Source organism: Gekko japonicus, unplaced genomic scaffold (assembly GCF_001447785.1).
Source record: "Gekko japonicus isolate JY-2015 unplaced genomic scaffold, Gekko_japonicus_V1.1 scaffold1613, whole genome shotgun sequence".
In the NCBI taxonomy this organism is placed as follows: domain Eukaryota; kingdom Metazoa; phylum Chordata; class Lepidosauria; order Squamata; family Gekkonidae; genus Gekko; species Gekko japonicus.
Window position 1 is genome coordinate 406,487 of NW_015173182.1, and position 7,069 is coordinate 413,555.

Below are 7,069 nucleotides of genomic sequence, written 5' to 3' on the forward strand. Positions count from 1 at the left end.
ACAACCCGGCAGGCACTGGATGCCACGGGAGTCCAGCAGGGACGCGATCAGGCTCCCGCTCTTTCTGCGCAGTTCCCGGAAACTAGTACCTCCGAGGTACTAGTTTTTTACTGTGCGTCTTCGGAGGGTAGTCACGGGTCAGCTACGGGAGCTCTATGCTCCCCAGATCTTGCGGTGAGATCGCGCCCGGAAAGTCCACCTATCTTCCGTCTATGCAGCGTGGCTAATGCTCCGTGTGACCGCAGCCAATATTTACCACTATATTATTACAAATGAAGTTATCTAATATAAAGGGGAAAGCTGCATTTGTGATAAATGCAATATATGCGTATGTGTTCTCTAATTAAGCAAACAGATCTTTCAGGGTAAAGTCTATTTGTGTTAGCTGCTGTTCCTGGGACATCGACCAAGAGTATACCAGGACAGCCTCTTAGGTTTGTCTTCAGAAACTAGTGACTTCATTAGAGAAGTAATGATTTCTCAGCAATATTCCATGTCATGTCTGCCTGCGCTGACAGCTCAAGAAACGTGGTCCCTTCAGATCAGTGGGCAAAATGAGACAATTATGAAGGCATCAGAGCCTACCATTCCAAACAACAGGGCTCGTAAGTGCCTATCTGTGGGGAAAGTTTACTTTTGAGTAGGTACCTCCAGTCCTGTTTTCCAGGGACACTGAAAATGAGAAAGGTCCACTGATTCAGGTGCATTCACTCAATTCCTGCCAAACCCTGGTTTGTGTAAGCCATAGTTTAGAACCAGGGTTTGAGCTTTCACCTTTGCAGCAGGTTTAGAGTTGTCTGTCTGCTGTCATTTCCTGTCCTCTGAGCGCTCAGTTTCTTGTTCACTCCAGTCTCTATGGTAGAGCAGCTTCTGAAGGCAGATCAATGGCTATTGCCTGTCAATTCAAATCATGGTTTTCAAAACCACCTCAAAATAAAGTTTTAGTTTTTTAAAATCTGGTCTGCCAAGCTACTGCAAACCATGGCTTGATATTTCAGACATCACACTACACCATAGCTAAGCGACCTTAACCATGGTTTGGCACATCTAAATCGAACCAATCTTTTAATTCAGAGTTCAAAAGTCAAGTGTTGGGATGTTTTCTTTTTCACAACTAAGTAACTAAGGCCCCGGTACTAACTAAGGTCCCGATTACACGGGCCGGATATCGCAGGGAGGAGGTGTGGCTAATTGCCCCAGAGGAAACTAACGCGCGGCCGCCCGAGCACATGTCCCGGTTGAGGTCCCGTGGTTAGGGGGGAGATGCCGACCAGAAGGGTATCCTGCAGCATGGCACAGAAGCCACGCGATCGCACTAGCAATCGCTCTTTGTGCGCATGCGCTGTTGGGCACTGTTGCGCAACTTGCGGACACTTGGGAGACAAAAAAACCTCTAGTGTGTGATGAACAGCGGCGGGCGCCGGATGCCACGTAAGTCCAACCGGACCAGAAGGGTATCCTGCAGCATGGCACAGAAGCCGCGCCGCGCGATCGCACTAGCAATCGCTCTTTGTGGGCATGCGCTGTTGGGCACTGTTGCGCAACTTTGCGGACACTTGGGAGAAAAAAACCTCTAGTGTGCGAAGAACAGCGGCGGGCACCAGATGCCACATAAGTCCACCGGAAACGCGATCAGATGCCCGCCCTTGCCCCGCGGCTTCCGGAAACTAGTACCTCGGAGGTACTAGTTTTTTACTCCGCATCTTCAGTGGGAAGCCTCGGATTAGCCACGGGAGCTCTACGCTTTCCAGATGTTGCGGTATGATCGCGCCCGGAAAATCCACCTACTATCCGTATCGCCAGCGCGGCAAATGCTCCGTGTGACCGCAGCCTAAGTAAACTTTCTGCCAGCCCGAGTGGCGTGTGATCCGTGAAACATACCTCAGGAACTTTTGCATCACTAAGGAACATTGTGGTGTGCGATTTTTTCATGCTGGGAAACTCCAAAGAGGGAAACCACAGAGCAGGATTGCCATTTGGACACGGTGATGTTGAAGCGCATCAAAGGCCAGGGTGGGGGAGAGAGACTGCTCTGCCAAGTAATTAATTTTCCCAAGCTGGGAAGGGGAATTCTGAGTTTAAGACAAATTTGCTTACCCACATTATTATGGGGACTGTGACCCAAGATTTTCTTGACGGCAGAAGAAAAGAAATGAACTGGTTCTGGAAGAGAAAATCAGTAGTTGGGATGCTGCTGCAGAAATTGTGGAAGGAGGTAGAAAAAAAGAGAGGGACAGCATTAGTGTCAGATGCTGGAAGTTGGAGGGACAGAGTGGGGATCTGAACCTCATTTTCCAGATACTGGTCTGAAGTTTTCAGCACTACACCAGTACACCACACTGACTTTCATGGGGTTGCTGCTGTTGAACTGTAGCAAGCTGCCAGGCCTGAGTGAGTCATGCAAGTTACTGTACCTCCACCCACCCCAGTAACACCATCATTAAGTTTGCTGATGACACCACTGTGGTGGGGCTCATCTCTGGGGATGATGAGTCTGCTTACCGGGATGAGGTGTAATGGCTTTGTGTGTGGTGTAAGGAAAATAATCTGATCCTCAACACCACCAAGACCAAGGAATTGGTAGTGGACTATAGAAGGAATAAAACGGACATCCAGCCACTGGTTATTGGTGGAGAACGAGTGGAGAGGGTGGCTACTTTTAAGTTTTTGGGAGTGAATATTGAGCAACATTTGACATGGAGCGCTAACACCATTGCTCTGGTGAAGAAGGCCCAGCAGAGGCTTTTTTTTTCTCAGACTTTTAAAGAAAAATAACTTGAGTAAAAAAACATTGATGTCCTTCTATCGCTGCTCAATAGAGAGCATTTTAACATATTGTGTCTGTGCCTGGTTTGCCAGTTGTACGGCTGTGGAGAGGAAAGCACTCCAGAGGGTTGTCATCACAGCCCAGAAGATCATTGGCTGCCCTCTCCCATTCCTGGAGGAATTGTATAGTTCTCGATGTTTGAAAAAAGCAAAGAACATTTTGCAGGACTTGTCACATCCTGAATATTCCCTGTCTGAACTGCTGCCTCCGGGCAGAAGATATAGGACAATTAAAGCAAGGACAAATAGATTTAAAAATAGTTTTTATTCGAGAGCTATTATTGCCGTAAATCCTGCATGAAATTGGAATTTGGGTGACATTGGTGGTTTTAAGTTGTTATGTGAACCTCAAGGGAGTTATGGGACAGTTGTGAATGGTGTGTGAGTGTATATGAATATTGTTGTAGATCACCAAAATGATCGCATCTTTAATTTCGTTGTACTATGTACAATGACAATAAAGTATATTCTATTATTATTATTATTATTATTATTATTAGAAAGTTGACTGATGATTGTTGCTGGATAAATCCACCCACAAAGGCCAAAAGAACCTATAAAGGGCCCTTCTCCTCTACTTTTTACTGACAGAAACCAAGGCTTGAAGGCTGGCGATATTGCCATTGCTTAACAACAGCAATAAGCACATTCATTTCTGAAAGCTACAGGCATTTCTATCATTTTGGAGGGATTAATCCCCAATATCTATATATATATTCTGCAAACCTGGGGCTTTTGGTAGATTTGTAGAAAGATCTGTCTTGTCTGTCCAAGGTCCAATCTTCAGATGTAAGTATCCACAGATGGGGCTATGCTATTAGATATATTGACAAGCTAGGACTCCTGAGAAACTCACAGAAAGATTTCCTCACTAGTTCCTGCATTCTTCGCTATCTTCTGACATCCCCTGTAGGATTGCCAGCCTCCAGGTGGGGCCTGGAGTTCTTCTGGAATTACTACTGATCTTCAGACAGTTCCCTTGGAGGAAATGGCAGCTTCAGAGGCAGCTTCAGTGGTATACTACAGAGTCTAAGAGTAATGGAAGCCCTAGAGTGATACAACATCACAGCTCCCTGCCCTACCCAGGTTCTGGCTCCCAATCTCCTGGAATTTCCCAAGTTGGAGGTGGCACACCCCCACCAATGTTCCCTCTAAGCTGTGGGGTCCTGTGAGCAAAAATTCTACTTTGTGAGCTACAAGCATTAAAGTTGTGAGCAGGTGATTTGGCTGCTGCATAAATTAGTTTGCACTGGAGCCATCCTTCCTGAGCGAAGACGAAAATGTGTGAGCTAGAGGCTAAAAAACTGTGAGCTAGCTCACACTAACTCAGCTTAGAGGGAACACTGACCCCCACCCCAGTCATCTTTCTCTACCCTTTCCTCCGACTACCATGTCCTCCCATCTTTTTCCTTCCATACTCTATGTCTTCTCCCATCTTTTCCCCAATAATGGTCCCTACCTCTCTTTTGCCTTCCTGCTGCCCCCTTTTTCTGGTCTCACCTCCCCACCATCCATTCCCCTCTTTTTCATCGTTTGACTTACCTACCCACCCACCCCTCTCTTTGCCATGGGCCCCACACAGGTAGTCAACCATCCTTGCCTGTCCCACATCACCCCCTCCTTTGCCCCATGCCCATCACAGCAGCGTAGCACCTTCAGACTCTGCAGACATTGTAAAGCACAACATTCTTTATGTCCCTACGCTTGGTATTTCAGCTCAACCTGCAGGTTGTTCAGGCATGGGCCTGCCAGGGGAGGAGGAGAAGGGAGAAGAAGCATCAACACGGCCTCTTCTGCACCCAACCCACCCATGTCTGGGCTGTTCACCTCTGACACCACCATCACGGTGAGCAGATTTTACACGCCCCCCCCTTCCACCTGAGACAGGGAGAGAAATAGAGGCAGTGCTGGCAGGTGCTCTAACGGCAGTGCATTGTGTGTGCATGCACAAATGCTCCTCTGTTTGGGGTGATTTCACCAGCACCCCTCTATTTTTCTCCAGGTTTTTTCTTTTTCTGCAAACCCACCCCCCTCCCATATGCAGGGAAAAGTCCATAGTCTGTACATGACCCTAATCTGGAGATCTGAGTATCGCTGATGGGGCCATGTTGACTATTAGATATATTGAAACGTGTGTGTCTGTACACACATACACACACAAACAAAGCTTACAGACCCAGAAGCTTTCTGTATAAAAGCTAGTGGTGGGTGTTCAATGAACAAGGGCTCTGACCACATCCTGTGGGTGTACCTAAAGAAACACTGCCTAAAGAAAAAGGAAGGAGAAACCAGTCCACCATACACCCCCTACCCTTTTTCTTCAAAGTGTGTTTATGTGTGAACATAAGAGCCCTGCTGGACCAGACCAGGGGTCCATCTAGTCCAGCCTCCTGTCTCACACAGGGGCCAGCCAGTTCCTCTGGAGGGCCAGCAACAGGGCATAGAGGCCGAGGCCTTTCCCTGATAAGAACATAAGAAGAGCCCTGCTGGATCAGACCAGTGGTCCATCTAGTCCAGCTCCCTGTCTCACACAGTGGCCAACCAGTTCTTCTGGAGGGCCAACAACAGGGCACGGAGGCCGAGGCCTTCCCCTGATGAGAATATAAGAAGAGCCCTGCTGGATCAGACCAGTGGTCCATCTAGTCCAGCTCCCTGTCTCACACAGTGGCCAACCAGTTCCCTTGGACAGCCAACAACAAGGCATAGAGAGCAAGGCTTTTCCCTGCTCAGAACTGACAGCAGCTCTCCAGGGTCTCAGACAGAGGTCTTTCACATCACCTGCTGCCTGATCCCTTATAAATTGGAAATGCTGTGGATTGAACCAGGGACCATCTGCATGCCAAGCAGATGCTCTGCCACTGAGCCATGGCCCCAGTCCTAAAGTACTATTTGTGTCAGCTGTTGAGTGGATGCTTCAGCAGATAGCCCATGCCAGGCATCTCCCCACCCACTGGCATGCCATCCAAGTCAAGTGTCCCAAGTGGTTGCCGAGCTTCACTCAGCCCTAAATCTCCAGAACCGGTCAACAAAAACAACTTTTGCAAGCTTCATACCTGGAAAAATAGAGGAAGATTCAAAAAGAGGACCATCTTCAGCTGTTTATCTGAAAGAAAGAGAAACACACATAGTTTCAGACCTTCGCGTCAAGAAGAGAAGCAACATTAGCACTCACTTCTGTAATTTAGGGATGATTGAAACACTGTTTTCAGCCAAGTGTTTACAAGGAAATCTTGTCGCCGTGATTTCTTCCAAAAAGCCTCTTGCCAAGTGGGAGGATGGCTGTGACTTGTGATCTGGACAGGTCCAATAGTCCACTGAAGTGAGGTGGGACTGCAACTGCAGACTGATGCTTGTACAGGCAAAGAAAGTTGGTCTTCAGGGACTGGTCAGCATTCAATGAAATTGCTGAGCAGTTGGGTTAGAATGGATAAAAGGAAGTACTTCTTCACCCAAAGAGTGATTAACACATGGAATTCACTGCCACAGGAGGTGCTGGTGACTACAAGCATGGACGGCTTCAAAAGGGAATTAGATAAGCACAAGTGGAGACCCGCAAGAAACTTGCGGAATGGTTATCCTATTCCTCACACCTTTGCTTCCTCCTGTCTCCCTCTACCTCTCTCATACTCTTTCTCCCTTCTGCCCCCCCCTTTTTCTTTTTCTCCTCCAGCTATGGCATTATACTGATCTGTAGTTCCTTCCCTCCTCAAATCCCACCCTCCCCAGGCTCCACCCCACAAATGTCCAGGAATTTCCCAACCTGGAGTTGGCAACACAATTTCCTTCCCACCCAACAGCCAACCTACCTTTATCTGCCTCTCTGTCTGCAACTTTCCATCTCCACACCCCTCCCCCACAGCCTCTACCTAGGAAAATTACAGTCTTTCTCCACAGTGGGAACCAAAGCAGCTTTCATCATTCTCTCCTCCTTTTTTATCTACACAACAACCCTGTGAGGTGGGCTAGGCTGAATGTATGTGACTGGTCCAAAATAACCCAGTCAGCTTCCACCGCAAGATGGGGATCTGAACCTGGGTCTCGCAGACCCTAATCTGAAGCTCTAACCGATGCACCGCACCGGCTTTCATAGGGTGGCTGCTGATGAACAGTAGCAAGCAGCTAGGCCTACTTGAGTCATGCAAATCAGGTGGTATCAAGTCACCCAGAGGGTGCTGCCGAGGGATGCCAGCCTCCAGGTGGGACCTGGGGATCCCCTGTAATTCCTGCTCATTTCCAGACTATA

At 48.1% G+C, this 7,069-nt stretch overlaps 1 protein-coding gene across 1 annotated transcript in view; it reads right to left on the bottom strand.

Annotated features, from left to right (window-relative positions):
• The window catches only part of CCR7 (chemokine (C-C motif) receptor 7), a 19,032-nt gene extending 13,129 nt beyond the window's left edge, over positions 1 to 5,903 (bottom strand). Inside the window, 1 exon segment of the mRNA XM_015422581.1 lies at positions 5,880 to 5,903. The gene's annotated coding sequence lies outside the window, so the exon portion shown is untranslated.
• Between the last annotated feature and the right edge of the window lie 1,166 nt (positions 5,904 to 7,069).